General features: G+C 47.0%; 1 protein-coding gene across 2 annotated transcripts in view; it reads left to right on the top strand.

Moving 5' to 3' along the window:
- EEFSEC (eukaryotic elongation factor, selenocysteine-tRNA specific) overlaps window positions 1-17635 on the top strand; it is a 1309919-nt gene that overhangs the window by 142633 nt on the left and 1149651 nt on the right. The window lies entirely within an intron of this gene.

Here is a 17635-nt window from a genome sequence, read left to right as displayed (position 1 = left end):
ACTTTTAAGTTAAACTCATTAACTCAGAATTTCCTTAGTTTTAGTTAGGTAGGGAAATCCCACCTTAGCAATGGCGAAAGTTAGTCCTTCAGCTGACATTTAAGTTATTAAATATTATTTTGTTGAACTTGATATCTCTTGTCTGTGTCGTACTTCATGATGCCTTCACACAGCCTGAAGGCTCGCATGTCATGGTGTGGGTGAGAGCCAACAGACTTAAAAAAATAAATAGTTTCTTTTTGAAGTCACTCATTCGTCATAAAGAAATTATTTCCGTAACAGGAATAATTAGTTAATGAAGGCAGAGTGACTTTAAAAAGAATCGATTTATTTTCGAAATTCGAGAGGGCCATCCTCCCAGGACATCTGGCAGCGGGTTCCCCTGCACCACAGGGGCTTTTGGTGCCCCTGCTATGCCAGTGGTGTGGTAGGCAAGGGGGATATATGAGGTTAGAGATCCTGGGTGAATGGGAGGGTTGGGCCTGGGGGGTGTGGGTGTGAGAGGAAAGGAAGGAGATGAGGAAGGGGGAGAGTAAGGTCGAAGTTACACCAACTTGTGGCAGAAGGCTATGAAAGAAGGGGCAAATAAGAGCAACTGCAAGAAGGAAGGGAGCCAAGTCAAGGTGCATGAACAAGGGTAAAAGAAATAGTCAAGTGAAGACTTTTGTAAGCGATATTCAATCAACACTACAGCTAAGTCAATGCCTAGTCTGGGATGCTGAGGAAAACCCTTATTGATGTATTTTTATATCCAGTTCAGTACTCTGGATGACAACCCTTGTATAACGCCCCCCCCTTAGAATCCCGCTGACCCCACTGAGCCAAGAAGTAGGTTTGTTTTGCAAATTAAAAGGTTTATTTGAAAATTTAAACAATATGACAATGCATTACTTACCGTAAAAGCATTTCTGATGGTTGTATCTGCTTAGATTCACATGCTGTGCAAGGGTCCGACATCCAGTGGTCACTGCGGAGTATTGCATTTTGTTTTTCGTAGTCGAAAAGGGGACGTCGACAAGGCATGTCTGTAACACTATCCCAATAGTGACGTGCGTTGTACCCACAATCCCTCACGCGTCTTGGTCCCTCTGTTTGTATTTTTTCTGCCCTGAGGGAGCCTTCTATACGTGAGTGAGTACAGAAAAGAGAGAGAGATGTAGAAAAGTGTCTATGTTCCTTCCATCTGAGCGGGGAAGAAGGGTGGGCGCATGTGAATCTAACAGATACAACCATCAGAAATGCTTTTACGGTAAGTAATGCATTGTCTTCTGATGTTTGTTAATCTGCTTAGAATCACATGCTGTGCATAGACTAGCGAGCAGTACCCGGAGTTGGCGGTGGGTTATGAGAAGGAACAGTAGAGAAAAGATGTCTTAATACTGCCTGTCCGACCTGGGAGTCAGATCTAGAGTGTGCATCTAGACAGTAGTGTTTTGTAAAGGTGTGCACAGTACTCCAGGTAGCCGCTTTGCAATGAACGCTATGGAAGCCCCAGTGCCTCGAGTAGAATGTGCTCTTGGCTTGAAGGGTAGTTCTCTCTTAGCAAGAGTGTAACAGAGAGTGATGCATTGAACAATCCATCTAGATATAGTGGACTTTGAGACTGCATCTCCTTCTCTTCCTGCTGCCACCGAGACAAAGAACTGATTAGTCTTTCTCAGTGGCCTGGTTCTTTCCATGTAGAACATGACAGCTCTGCGTACATCCAGTGTATGCAGACTTTTTTCTCCCAAGTTGGAAGGGTTTTGAAAGAACGTTGGTAGTTCTATTGACTGGTTTACTTGGAATTTCGAGATGAATTTCGGTGCAAACCTTGGGTGTGTGCGTAGAACCACCTTATCCTTGTGAACTGTTACGAAGGGGTCTAGAACAGAAAGAGCCTGTAGTTCACTTACTCTCCTAATGGAGATGATAGCTATTAGGAAAGCAGTCTTAAGAGTGAGGTCTTTAAGAGTTGCCTTGTGCATGGGTTCAAATGGCGAGCCCATGAGTCTGGAAAGTACCACATTTAAGTCCCATCCGGGAGCTGGGTTAGCTATCGGAGGGTGGATTCTCTTTACCCCCTCCATGAAGGCCTTGATAACTGGTATCTTCCACCACGACACTTTAAGTTGGGAAGTGGTGTATGCAGAAAGTGCCGCCAGGTGGACTTTAATGGAATTGAACACTAGACCTGAATCCAGTAAATGGGTCAAGTACAGAACAATATGTGTGGGAGAGCAGTCAACCGGGTTGATGCTCTTACCTCTACACCAGATGACAAATCTTCTCCACTTGCTAGAATAGCAGTGGCGAGTATTAGGTTTTCTGGCTTCCTTGAGGATGTCCATACATCTCTGCGGAAGTTGTAGATGTCCAAATTCTATGATCTCAGGAGCCAGGCTGCTAAGGTTTTGGTGTTAGCGCCCTTATTTTTAGAATGCCCTGTCGCGGAATTGGTGGCGGGGAGGGCTGACGACCCTTACGGTCGGCGGAAGACGCTGGTGGGTCCGGCGTCCCCGTTGGCGCTATGGCTGCCTTCGTCTTCGGTGTTATGTGCAGGGGGTATGTGCTTTGGTGTTTTTCCGTGTGCGTCCTTGTCGCCGGGGTGTTCATCCCCATAAGCTGGGCGTGAGCCGGGCTTGTCGGTGCCGGGGACGGACGACGAGGAGCGTGAACGCTCCTTTGAGAGGTCTACAGCCTCCGTTACGGGGGCCGTGTAGTCACTGTCCTCCTCACACTCGGCGGCAGCGGGCGAGGAGTCAGGCCTATACATGGCGTAGGCCGCCCACCTTTTCACCCTGCGGTCTTTTAGAGTTTTGGGCTTTAGTAATTTACAGGCTGCACAGCCGTCCTCCTGGTGATCGAGGGGTAAGCAACAGTTGCACCGTTTGTGCTTATCCTTCCAGGTATATTTAAAGCGGGCAAAACCTAAATGGCGTCCTCTCCATAGCTGAGGGTAATAAGTGTGACTACGACCTCGAAAGAGAGGGAGGGGAAAGAGAAAGGCATTCTTAAAGAGAAGAAAGAAAGACCACAAAACCCCACTCTCCCTACTGTGTATGGCCGGCAAGGCCAGGCCACGTGTTCGGCAGCGCCGAAGGATCCCCTCCGCTCGTCCTTCCGTCGAAGATCTTGCTCAGCGGAGAAACAGCTCTGCGTCGAGGGAGGGATCTACGTTATTGATATTAATAACAAACGACCAAAGGTCGAAGAAACTATTTGGCAATGTCTCTCGAGGAGCTCTGCATAAAGGCGACCAGTAGCTGGGCGGAAAAAAACAATCTGAGGGACCTCGACGCGTGAGGGATTGTGGGTACAACGCATGTCACTATAGGGATAGTGTTACAGACACGCCTTGTCGACGTCCACTTTTCGACTACGAAACACAAAATGCAATACCCCGCAGTGACCACTGGATGTCGGACCTATGCACAGCATGTGATTCTAAGCTGATTAACAAACATTAGAAATATATATATCACACTTCTATAAATAAATTGATAATGGATATTACACTTGTGAATATGAGCAGTAGTCAGCAAGAGGTAACTTATGAATAGGAACAGAAGAATAAGGTGGGAAAGAATGCTTTATATGGTTCATGGAAACGCAAGGTGGAATAAAATGCAGAACAGAAATAACTTGTTATGATTTTAGCAAAAGGTAATATGATCACTTTTTTCTTTTGACAATTCACTCCCCCCCCCTATGCAATACAAGAAATGGAAGGAGAACACACAGTCTTCAAGAATCCCCACAAATCACACTTTATAATGCAATACACAGTTCCAGTTCTCCCAGCAAGCTTAGGGAAAACAGGGATGAGTTTTAAACACATGCAAACTACTTTAATGTGGTTTGCAAGGAAGTGAAAAGGTGCTAAAATTGCTTTTAATTCCCTCTAGAGGTTCAGGGTAGGTGATGGCTACTTTATATTAGTTCAGGCTCACTTTAACAATACTCTATGAATGATTAGCAGATTGCAAACGAATTTTAGCAAAGAGAAGCAAAAAGCTGCTGATTTCTACAGATGAAGAAATCGGACCAAATCGCAGTAAATTTCGCGAGTGCGTGTCTCGCGATTACGGAACAAGTATGGGGAGTAGGAAGTCGGTTCTGGGTTCGCTCGAAAGCCTAGATTCTAAGCTTTCAGATGTAAGTTCCTAGCACAAACGGTTCCGGAGATACGGATGATTTAAGAAAGGTAGATTTTCGGATTTAAAGGAAAACTCAAAATGACAGGTGACAACTTGCAGCTGCAGAATTGACAGGTGACAGTTGTGCAGCTTTAAAAATGACAAATGATACGATTTCTAGGAGGCTGTTCTAATTAAGTTAAAATAGCTTGAATTAGATTATTTTAACTAAGAGATTGGGTTCTGCACAGTTCTGGCGGATACTCACTCCTAATTTTGAAATGAATGGGCCTCGTCGCGGATCTGGTCAACTGGACTGGACTTTGGTTCTCTCTGCTCGGTAAGTCAATCAGGCACCGGTTCTGCTCACAGCGGTCTGGGTCTCTCTGGATCTCTGGTCTGGTCTCTGGCAATTGTTCTTGGCAAAGAATTCAAACAGCTCGCCCGGTTGTGGAATAGATTGCAAATGATTTTGAGGATGCTGAGGCCTGCTGAGAAGAGTTCTCAGTTTGTGGGTTTAGGCCCTTGCTTTAAGTTCTGAAGTAAAGTTCTGGTCTTTGGAGATTGATGGATGTGAAGTCTGGAGTCTCCCGGCAGAGCGTCCCGCAGAAAATGGAATTGAATGTCCCTACCTATCCCAGCAGTCTCTTTTTATGTGTTTTAAAAAGTGGGTGGAGAGGCTAGCATCCATAAGCCTGCCCCTCTCTTGATTTGATAGGTCAATAGATTCTTTGGTCCCTGATTTGGGAAGGGATAGTGTGTCAGAGTGATGTAATTTTTATGACCTGCAGAAATGACACTCCCCTGGTCAATGTGCACACAAATCTATTCCTGATCCAAATACATATTTCCCAGGTACACAGTTGTTTGACATCACATACACACATCATATATTGCTAAAGATAGTCCCTGTCCCGACTCTGGTGTTTCTAGGAGCTTGCATTCAAAAATGGCAACTTATTTTCGATTTTAGTGGGTTTTGCAACATTGGTTTTTCATCAAAAATTATACAAAGGTACATTTCCCTTCCACATATATCCCAGTAACTTTCCATGTCTCTAGCTTAAACACATTGGGCCTCATTACGACCCAGGCGGTAAGTTACCGCCTGGGCCGTGACTTTACCACCATGGCGTAAACTACGTTTACGCCATGGTGGTTGGCGGACTTACCGCCCCATTCCGACCTAGGCGGGGCGGTAAGTCCCCAATCCCCATTTACCCTTCCCCATTCCCATTTTTGCCCCATAGGGCATAATGGGAGTGGGGAAGGCGTTAATTACGCCACCGTAAATTACGGTGGCGTAATTAACTCCATGGTCCCTTAGCGCCATGGATTTTAACACCTGCTAAAAGCAGGTGTTAAAAGCACCATGGCGCTAGGGGACCTCGTAATTGGCGGTAAGGGGTCGGCGCAGCTAACGCTGGCGTTAACCCCTTACCGCCAGGGTCGTAATGAGGCCCATTGTCTACAATAATCATAATTAGAGGGGTTTTGCCCCAGAACATGGTACACATTAGAGTTTGGACTCAAATCGTGAGGGCATTTTTCAAACTAAGACTCTCAAAGTTGTACATTCCTGTCATTTGGTTACAATAAGTTATCACTATTGCTATAAAATATATATTTGTTGTAATTCAACTCCCCAAAGTGTTTGGGTCCGCCTCCAGAAGTATGGGTGGGTCAGTGATCACATGTCTCCCCTTGCTGGCAGAGGGCTGTTGACAGGAAACACTCAAAATTAACATACCCCATTCAACAGAAAGAGCCTTTTGTGTGGGCTCCAGCAGGCTGCCTGGAAGTCTCTCCTCAATCAATCAACATGGTCATGTGATATCCTGCCTCCTGGTGTGGGAATCTCTGAGGTGTTAAGGTTTCCCAGCCTCTTGGCCTCTGGGAACAGCAGGTGGCTAAGATTTTCAATTAACCAACAAGCTTTGAAGTCCCTGCCCCTCTTGCAACTCCTAAATACGGTTTCCCTGTCAGAGTTTAGACCGCTAGCGCCACCTTGGGGAATTTGTCAGTACTGCATCCATTTTTGAGTTGTCTTGAATTACTGCATTTCATTAGAGTGGTCTTTTGCTTGACAGTATAGGACCCTTGCTTAACATTGTTTTGATGGCATTCTTACAGTAGAGTGGTGATGTGGAACCCCCCACAAGAAGGTTGTATCTTTGGAGTGGTCTCGTGCCAACTGCGCAGTTCTCCAATTCTGGCATGAATGTGGGCGGCGATAGCTCATCCCCACATCCACCCAGTCCATTGATTTAGTTTGTTCTGGGATGAATAATGGGCGGCGACAGCTCATCCCCACATCTACCCAGTCTATTGATTAAACATGGGTCAAAACCCTTGACAAATCCCCCCGCCCAACTGCGCTTTGATTCAAGTCGAGGGGAAGTCGGGTGCAAAGGAGGTTTTGAGCCCTTGCGCTGGTATGTCCGCATTATCTTCTTCCAATTCTGTAGATGGCACAGTTCAGCATCTTTTCCTCCACCCAGTTGGATCGATCGGTTCTCCTCGCCGTTCCTGATGGGAATATTGGGCGGTACCCCGGGCCCCTCGGGACTCTGCTCCCGGTCCCCGGATCGTCCTCCTTGGCCAGTCTCCAGGTTTTCTTTCTCCTAGGACGACAAAGGAAAGCGGCAATACCTATTCGTAGACATTTCTTCCCCACCATTGATATAGTGGGGTGGCATATACATTTTATAGTCAAAACATTTGCGTTCTTATTTTAACAAAAAACAAGATACAATTATAAGACTTTTTTTTTTTCCAAATCATAATATTTTAGAGACTATATGTGGGATATTTTAGGGTTGGAATTGAATTACTCTGGAGCGGACCCCTCTGGTATTGCAGAGGACTCCTCCAGTTGTTGCAGAGTGTGCCTGGGATGGCAACACTTTAGCTGATTTATATGGACCCACTTATCTTCCCCCTCTGCCAAACTGCCTTTGGGGATGCGGATCTTGTATGCAACAGGGGAGATCTTGTCTATAATTTCAAACGGTCCCTTCCATGTAGGCAAGAATTTTCGCTGTTTGGCCTGGTTCCTTTGGAAATTGTATAGATAGACCCGATCACCCACCTTATATTCCTTTCGGGTAGTTTTTAAATTATAGTGGGTCTTCATGCTCTTGGCTGATCTTTCTAGATTCCACTGAGCATAGCCAAAAGCATGCTGAAGCTGTTTCCTTAAATTCTCCACATATTTATTTATTTATTTATTTAAATTTGTATAGCGCACATGCAGCCCTCGGGCATTCTGGCGCTGTTACTTGTAGGGATCTTAGTTACAGGGAGGGGTAACAGGGATACATGACAACAATACTGTTTTGGGTACATCGCATGAATGAATACTTTCTTAGTTACAGGACAAGAATATTAAGTTAGTTACATAAGGAACTTTCTTAGTTAAATGACAGTCATACTTTTCTTTTACGTTATGATAATAGTTAGTTTGTTACATTTACAAGAATACTTTTATAATTGCACGGCCGGCATACTTTCTTAGTTACATCATAGGACAGCTTACTTAGTTACATTATGGTAGCACATTTTAGTTAAATCACAGGAATCATGGTTACGTTACAAGAACATTGGTGGTTTGCAAGGCGTCGGCCTTACCGGAGGAACATGTGCATGATGGTGAAACGAGGAGGGTGGTCCTGAGAGAGGGTGGCTACATCCTCTAAGGCGGTTGTAGAGTTAAATCCCGTAGTGGGAGAGGTAGACATTAGTAAAACAAGTGGTAGTATATTGAGGAATGATTGTGGTATGTCGCTAGAGCACACGCTAGTGTAGCAGTAGGGCAGAGTTGTTTAGTCCTTTTAGGGCTAGTTCGGGTTCGGTGGTGAACCTTACCGTTGTGTTTCGAGTCCTCTGTGGTTTGGACTGATGATATGAAATTGTTGATCGTTCCCGAGGTCGGAGGGTCTCTGGTGGGCTCACGATGGTGAACAGGGGCAAACAGGGGGTGATGGCCTTTATCCTGGCCTTGTTCCGCCGCCGGCTTCCACCTGCCGGTGGGGCGGTCCTGCAGATGTTGATTCAGGTTGCCTAGCAACCGAGAGCCTCGCTCTCATGCCGCGTTGCGCCAGCCATTTTGGAAGGTTAGGCAGCAACGTGGTCTGCAATCGGGTGCCTGGGGGTGATTGCCAGCACGGAAGAGGTGTGCAATTCAATTCGAATCTGGCAGATAGGTGGCACGGGCTGCTGGGGCTGTAAGTGTAGATCCAGGTGGATCTTCGTCGTAGCTGCAGTCGTCGTGGCTGTGGTCTCGTGTTGTGGGATATGTCCGCAGGGGCACACGAGGGAGATGGGCTCCTGCCCTCACACGAGGGAGATGGGCTCCTGCCCTCTCAACCTGTGGGGGCTCACTGGGGCAAACAGGGGGTGATGGCCTTTATCCTGGCCTTGTTCCGCCGCCGGCTTCCGCCTGCCGGTTGGGCGGTCCTACAGATATTGATTCAGGTTGCCTAGCAACCGACAGCCTCATGTGTTGTGGAGGCATTTATCAACGTTTGCTCTTGGGTTCTGTAGAGCAAATGCTGGGGAGGCACCATCTTGCGTCCAGTCATCAACTCAAATGGTGACATTTTAGTTGCAGATGAAGGAGTAGATCTGATGGCCATTAGGACCAGAGGTAATCGGATATCCCAACTTGGCCCGGAATCTGCCACAAACTTTTTAAAGATGCTCACAATGGTTCGGTTATATCTCTCCACTGCTCCAGAAGAAGCTGGCCTGTAAGCAATATGTAGCTTCCTTTTAACCCCCAGTATCTCCCACATCTTTGCCATTACTTCACTGGGGAAGTGGCTACCTCTGTCTGACTCAATCCTTTGAGGTAGACCAAAACGGGAAAAGATGTGGTTAATCATCAGGGTAGCTGCTGTTTCTGCCTTGCAGTTTGGGGCTGGGAGACATTCCACCCACTTGGTAAACAAGCATGCAACGGTCAACATGTATTTTTTTCCTCTAAACGAGCGAATTACAGGGCCTACAAAGTCGATTTGCAAATCTGACCATGGCAGTGTCATCCCCCTCTTCTGGAGAGGCGCACGGTGTGTGAGGGATGATGGCTGAAATTGTGCACACACAAGACACCCCTTCAAGTATTAGTCGAGGTCCTGCCCCATGTGTGGCCAGTATGCAACCTCTCTTAAGATTTCCAGTGTTGTGTGAAACCCCCTATGACCGGCGGTGGCCGCATCATGGGCGTGACTTAACATCAGGCTTCGGAATGAGGTAGGAACCACCCACTGATCGTGGCCAGCTTTGGATTTCCTTACCAACAAACCGTCTTGGATTCAGAACCTTTTTGGACATTTCATCAACACTCTTAGGTCCTCTTTCCCAATGTAATCGGTATCCGCCAGGGGAAAGTTCTCAGGGTCCTCAATGTGTTGGTAAAACTTACCAATTATTGGGTCCCCCTTCTGAGCTGTAATCAAATCAGCATCAGGGGTCTCCTTACTCCATTGTGCAGTTGAAAGATCATTGTGAGCATTGGTCTGGGACCTAGTGATGGCAGTGACCTGGATTTCCCCCAACAGGGACTCTATTTCTATTAGATCCCCTTGGATGGCCGCAGTTTTGACCAGCTGATCAGCTAAGTCATTTCCAGTTTTGTCTGGTCCCTCTACTTTGGAATGACCCTTGATCTTTTTCCAGTAGATGGTCATCACATTTGATGTGACCAGATCACCTATGTTTTGGATTAACTTCCCATGTTTCAGGGGTTTGTTATTAGCACATAACATGCCTCTGGTTTTCCAATTAACCAGGTGCTCCACGAACCCGTTCCGTACATAATCCGAATCTGTGATTATGACCAGTTTGTGGAGTTGATGTTGGACAGCAGTGAGGATGGCCTGATGCACAGCCATCAATTCTGCCACCTGACTACTTCGGGGACCAATTTTGTATCCAGCAGAGGGTTCTGGGGACTCATTCACCCATGCGTTCCCTACGCCGGCCACCAGTTCTTTCTCCCCGTTGTTGTCAACATGGTAAGAGCATCTATCCACATAGACAGTGGGCATTCCCTCACACTTGTCTTCTTCAAAGACTTTGTGTGGGGAATTAAGGTATGCCTCCATGTTGTCCTTGATTTTTAGACTTTCGTCCTCGAGACAGTTTTCTCTGGCACAATCATGCAAGTCAGCCAGACCTTGCGCGAGGGGACTCTTCTTGTTTTGGCCATATCTGACCTCTACAGGAAAGCCTTGCATTGACAGAATCCAGGAAGTAATTCGGGAATTACTCACATTTCCGGCCTGGATTCTGTCACTTAGGAGGTATTGCAGAGGCTGGTGTGGAGTCTCCACTATGATGTGTTCCCCCTGGATAAACGGGCGGTAATTATTCAATGTCCACACCGTTGCCAGGAGTGCCTTCTCACAATCGTTGAATTTTTCCTCCACAGAGGATAAAGTTTTGCTCGCATAGGAGATTACTTTATTGACCTTGTCATGCTTTTGGTATAATACTGCCGTCAAGCACGTATTATAGAACCCTTTCTCCAGGAAAGAACTCCTTGTTTCTGACAGGATAAGCTAGGCAAGGCGCTTGTGAGAGGCTTCTCTTGAGTTGTCTTACTGCCTCGGATTGTTCTGGACCCCATTCCCACTTGACCCCCCCCTTTCAAGAGATGAATCAGGGGTCTAGTGATCTCTGCGTAGCCTTCAATGAACTTTCTGCTGTAATTAGTCAGTCCAAGGAGGCTCTTTAGTTCCCGCAGAGTTGTGGGATCCTTCAGTTTCTGGAGTGCTTCCACTTTCTTTTCCTGGGACAGAGACCCTGAGGAGTAATCTCATGCCCTAAGAAATTAACACAGGTTCTACACCACTGTGCTTTCTGAAAGGAAAGTTTTGCTCCGGCGGCCCTCAACTGTGTCAGAACATAACGGATCTCCGCTATGTGTTCCTCCACAGATGAATTTTTGATGAGGACATCATCTACATAAGCCAGGTTACCCCTCGCACCCAGTTCTGGCATGGCCTTATGTAGGAAAATGTTGAATTAATTGCCGGAGTTGAGGTATCCGAAGGGAGTCCGGGTCCATGTGTACTGCTGGCCCCCAAAGGTAAAAACAGTTTGTATTGGTCCTCTCTACTGACAGGCACGGTCCAGTATTCATTGGTCGGGTCTATTGCTGTGAATACCTGTGACCCCTGAATCTGGGCCAGCCCTTGGCCAATGTAGGGCAGAGGCCATCGGGAAGTATGGACCCGTTTGTTGAGCTCCCTAAGGTCGGCGCAGAGTCTCTACTGGCCTTTTGGCTTCAATATTCCCAGCACCGGATTATTGAAGGTGCTGTGTACTGGACGGATTATTCCCCGGGACTCAAGGTTCTTAATTATTTCAGTAAGGGACTCCATGGATGCGAGAGGCAAACGATATTGCTTCACAAACACTGGAGTCATTCCAGGGTCCGTGGGAATTGTTGTTGTGTGGATGTCGGTGCGACCACAGTCATGAGTCTACCGCAAAGAGATCTTGGAAATCCAAGAAAACTTGTTTCAACTTTTGCTTCTGTTCCAGAGTCACGCAGGCATCAGCTAGGTTGACTCTCTCTTCCACCATCTGCCTGAAGCCTGGAAAGACTTCTGGATTGGCTATCTCAGCAGCCTCCTCCAGCTGGGTGGAGAAGTCCCTGGTCAGAGTGCTGATTTGGACTGGGGGCTTCAGGTGGGAAAGGCAGCCCTCATGGACCTGGAAAATCACCTCATCCCTCCTGAAGTCACAAGTCACATCTTCCTTACCATAAGGGCAAGAAGTGTACACCAGGAAGTTCCCCCCCATGCCAGGTGAAAATCCTGTCTGGTGTTGTATTGTCCTCACTGTCAAAACGGTTTCTTTAACTGTTTTGACAGTGAGGTTTCTTTAACTGTTTGCTACATATGCTCATGCTTCCAACGCCGCCGCCTCTATGCATTACTGTTGCCACCTCTTTAATAGTACAGGCATCCTCAGCCCTTAGTGCTCCATGCCTCATGACTGCTATTTGGCCGTGCCCTATGGTCGCTAACGTACCACCGCAACTGTGTTGTGCCCTATGGTCGCTTAGACCTCATTCGCATTGTGTTGTGCCCTATGGTCGCCCAGACCCCACTTGCATTGTGTTGTGCCCTATGGTCGCCTAGACCCCACTTGCATTGTGTTGTGCCCTATGGTCGCCTAGACCCCACCTGCATTGTGTTGCGCCCTATGGTCGCCTAGACCCCACTCGCATTGTGTTGTGCCCTATGGTCGCCCAGACCCCACTCGCATTGTGTTGTGCCCTATGGTCGCTTAGACCTCATTCGCATTGTGTTGTGCCCTATGGTCGCCCAGACCCCACTTGCATTGTGTTGTGCCCTATGGTCGCCCAGACCCCACTTGCATTGTGTTGTGCCCTATGGTCGCCTAGACCCCACTTGCATTGTGTTGTGCCCTATGGTCGCCTAGACCCCACCTGCATTGTGTTATGCCCTATGGTCGCCTAGACCTCATTCGCATTGTGTTGTGCCCTACCTATAACGCCCATGCCCCCTTCACGCCACTCCCCTGTATATTACCTTAGCCCCAGCATGCTACTCTGCCTGACTGCGATCATGTTCCCTTTCTGTGTCATGCAAAGTAACATACCCTGCACTGGCAACAGTTACCTAGCCTATAATAATGGTTTAGTCAGACCCGCCTGCCCAAGACACCACCCGATCACCTGCCCTACACCATTCCTGCCCACCACACTAGCCTTCCCCCCGGATACCAAGTCCGCCCTTCCCACCCATAGACATGCACACGTTCCGCATGTCGCAGCTAACACACACCTAGCTGTCTATAAGCAGAACCCCATCAACACGAGAGCATCTTGCCCTACCATTGACTACAACACCTCTACATTAGCTAACCTAACCAACTCCCGTAACACTACCCTCATCCCCTCCGATCGGAATTCTAGACTTGGCGCCAGAACCCACCACAGACCTACCAAATCACTCAATAAGATCAACCCTCGCACTGTAACACCCATCAACACTATCCATCCCAGTCTTAAAGGAGCTCTCCTAAATGTCAGATCATTAGTCGCCCATGCCTCAGAAGTCGCTGACATTATTCTAACAAACAACCTGGACTTCCTTGCGGTAACCGAAACATGGCTGCACGATGCTGCAGGTCCTTCTCTTACCCTAGCCATACCTGATAACTACACCATCCTTAGAGCAGATAGACCGAACGCTCGAGGTGGCGGCGTAGCTATCATCTTTAAGTCCACGCTTGACATCAGACTATCCTCTGCTCCCCCACTCAAATCCTGTGAACACATTACAGTCAAATTTCAAACCTCCCCTAAAAGTACTATTACGCTGCACTTAATTTACCGACCCCCGGGTCATCACTTCACTAGTTGCTGAAAGCTCCAAACCTTCAGCACAATTGATTATACTCGGAGACTTTAACCTTGGGTTTAACGACCCCCTAGACACCTCAGCCACTGCCCTGGCCTTGGCATTAGAGGAGCATGGCCTCCAACAACTTTGCTCCAAACCCACCCATTCGAAAGGCAGAATCCTTGACTGGATAACTACCCTTAACTGCAACATTACTACGAAAGATCCCACACAACTTATCTGGACTGACCACCACCTCCTCCCGTTTGACATTCTTACCAGCAACTCAGCACATAAAAGGCCTATCATGGCACCTGCCTGCCCTACTAGGAAAAAGAGCAATATCACAGCGGAAGCCCTAATACCTCTGGTGATCCCTACTTTAAACGCACTACCCGCCACAACGGACTTGAACCAACTGGTCAACGCCTACAATGAGTCCATGGCCAAAGCCATTGACATCATTGCCCCACTGAAACTGCGCAAAGGAATACCCAAAGCGCACCTGAACACATGGTTCACCCCGGAGCTCAAAACCCTGCGTCAACAAAAAAACAAACTTGAAGCACTCTGGAAATTAGTGCCTTCTATAAATAACAGAACCAATCTCACCAACATCTCCACCCTCTACAAAAATGAGATTATACGGGCCAAGAAAGAATCTCTCAATACTAGGATCTCCCAGGCAAGCTCCAGTACTAAGGAGCTCTTTAACATACTAAAGGAATTAGAAAACCCCATTACCCCCACTGACGCTTGCACTAAGGATAAACCCTGGTGCACAGGGATCCAGAATGCCCTTGCTAACAAAATCTCAGGGCTCCAAACTAAAATCAACAACAAACGACAACAACTCACTCTCGATCCCACCTCCTTCCCCACGCCCCCTCCACCTACTGCCACTAATTCAGGCTTCACCTTCAAAAAGGTATCCATATTGGAGGTTCAGAAAATTATAGCATCCCTTAAACCATCGAATTGCAAGGGGGACAGCTGCCCCGCACAGATCATAAAAGATGCAGCTAGGGATCTCTCCCCATTTATCACCAAATTAATAAACCTGTCCTTCGCCAACAACATGGTCCCCAGCAATCTGAAACAGTCCTGGGTCCTACCGCTACTAAAAAAAACTACTCTCAACCCTGACATCCCCACGAACTACAGACCCATTACCACCGTCCCATTCCTACTAAAAATCTTGGATAGAGTGGCCTATTTACAAATCCAGGACTACCTTGAGGCCAATCACCTACTAGGAACTCGCCAATCTTGCTTTCGACCACAACACGGGACAGAAACGGCCCTTGTTGATCTCAAATGCCAGATAGACGAACTCAAAGACAAAAACAAGGCTGCCATCCTTCTACTCCTTGACCTCTCCGCTGCCTTCGACCTGGTCGACCATAAAATCCTGTGCAACCATTTATCTCTGGCAGCACACTTCTCCCACTCTGCAGTCACATGGATCCAATCCTTCCTGGACAACAGAACCATGCGGGTCTTCTCCCCCCTAGCAGCGGCTGACCCCATCCCCATCACCTGCGGTGTCCCACAAGGATCCTGTGTCTCACCTACCCTTTACAATATTTTCACCAAGCCCTTATTCGACAAGCTGGACAATCTGGGTGTCACCTATACTAACTACGCAGATGACACCCAGATACTCCTCACCTTATCAGGCAACTACAACAAGGACGCCAAATGGATCAACGAAGTCTTTTCCATCATTCAGGCATGGATGGCCACACATGGCCTATGCCTGAATGATGACAAGACTGAATTGCTTCTTGTCGGCTCACCGAACACTATCAGTAAACTCTGTCCCGGCTACACTAGCTTCACTATTGACGGTAACACCATACCCATTGCCAAGAGCGTAAAAACCCTCGGTTTCTACCTAGACACGAACATCAACCTAGCTAAACAAATCAACATGACCGCCTCAGCCACTGCCTACACCGGTAAACTTATCAGGGCCTGCAGACCACTGATCTCCCCTAGCAACTGTCTCATCCTAGCCAGAGCACTCATTCAATCTAAACTGGATTACTGTAATAGCCTCTATGTAGGTGCCAACAAAACAGTAATCAATAAATTGCAAGTTTTACAAAATAACGCACTCCGTGCCGCCCTCAATATTCCTAGAAGGGAACACATCTCCGCTACCAGAACTGCCTGCAAATGGTTGTCCATCCAACAGAAAATTGATTTGAAAACCATATGCCTTACTTACAAAGCCCTCAATCATCTTGCCCCACCCTACCTCTCGAACAAATTTACACTTAGACAGAACACCAGAACCACCAGATCGTCCAACTCATTACAACTAACAGTTCCCAAATACTCCCTCAAAAGAGCTGGAGGATCCAGCTTCCCAACCCTGGCATCACAACTCTGGAACTCCATCCCACTGGATATTAAATCCACACCTACCTTCCAACCCTTCAGAACCAAGGTCATTTCCTGGTTAACCAACAAATAACTGTCCTACCACACATGTATGCACTCCGAATGTCCAATTTTATGTATATTGTTTGAATACTATTATCTATGCCCTATCAATACTGTACTATTGTCTTTTACCTGTAACCTGATGTTCAAAGCGCATATATACCCCCGGGTCAAGAGCGCTATATAAATAAATAAACAAACAAACAAACAAACAAAACAGTCCTTGGGGATCGGTCCTAACAGTTAATTACCTAAATCAATGGAGAAATGTCGATCATCAACCGCCATTCCAATAATGGTGCCTGCGGCTAGAGTAATACTCTTTAAGTCGCTGTTATCCACCTCTATTGGAATGGTGTCATGTTCTATGTTGACTAATGGTGTTGGGTTTACCGCTAACCCTTGCTGCTGGAGAGAAGCATTTAGATGAATATAAGCATCAGGGTTTTTCAATTTTTGTCCTCTTTTAACTTTCACTTCCAGGGAGAATTGTCGGGTCCTTTCTGGGATGGTGACTTCCTCTTTCATCTGAATTTCAACTCTATAAGGTAGCAATTCAGCTGACCTAAATGCTTTTTCTGGATCATCAATGCCCATGGGATTATCTGCTAATCGGGACAAAGCTTTGAAGTTTATTAGGTCCAAACTAATGGCAAAGCGATTGAGAATGTCACCGCCTAAGGAAAAGGCGGCAGTGACGTCTCGCACGACCCAACAATTATGGACTATGCTCTTGTTGGCAATGGAGATTTTGAGCATACACCTGCTTGGCAGGAGATGTTTGGAATTAGGTGCTTCCAGGTCCATTTCCCATTTGTCTATCAGTTTGAATGTGGGAATGGCTGGATCTTTTGGGAGTTGGCGGAACATGGCTTCGCTGATGAAGCCCTTACCGTTGTTCACACACACTCGAGCGAGAACAGAGTCCTTCCCATCATTTAACTGAACAGGGATGAACAACTGCTCGCCAATTTGCTGAATATCAGCCGGGCTCTGAGCTGATTTCACATCTTTCTGGACTATAGGAGTGGGAGTTTCTGATTGTGGATTAGTAAAGAATTTCAGGGTGTTTCCTTCCAGTGTGGAATACCACCTTAAACTGGAAGGAAGGTTGATTTTCAGAAATAGAGAGGACCCCCCACCACCAGTCTGTTGTCCTACTGATATTACTGTCACTTCTGGAATTTGGCTATTCTGGAAGTGAAATTCTACTTGGTCGGATTTTTGTTCAACCATGTGGCATGTGCCGTTTAAACTAACATGGTTGACGCTCTGTTTTAATTTTATTGGTCGGCTAGTCTGGGTCCAGAGGACCTTGTTTACGCAATCTATTAGGGGTGACAACCTTCTCAGGAGGTCATTCCCTACTAAACAAGGGGTGCCCTCTGGAGTCACTACTATGACCGGGTGTTTCACCTTGTGTCGCCCAATTTTGATGTTCAAATCTGCAGTCCCCTCGACAGGAATTTCCTTCCCGTCAAAGTTCTGCAGTTTTCCAGGAAGAGAGGTGAGAGGAATACGGTAATTCTCCCCCCTTCCTGCATTTAGTTCATCAAAGGCCCTTTTGTACAGAAGGGTAGCTTGAGATCCAGTGTCCACCAGCGCTGAAATTGTACCCTGCCCCTGTACTTGTACCGGGGCATAATATCTTCCCTCCTTCTCCTCCAGGGGGCACAGATAATG

Source organism: Ambystoma mexicanum, chromosome 2p (genome assembly GCF_040938575.1).
Source record: "Ambystoma mexicanum isolate Mex_15411 chromosome 2p, UKY_AmexF1_1, whole genome shotgun sequence".
Taxonomy (NCBI): domain Eukaryota; kingdom Metazoa; phylum Chordata; class Amphibia; order Caudata; family Ambystomatidae; genus Ambystoma; species Ambystoma mexicanum.
Note: the sequence above shows the minus strand (reverse complement) of the source record. Positions and strands in the feature narration are given on the sequence as shown.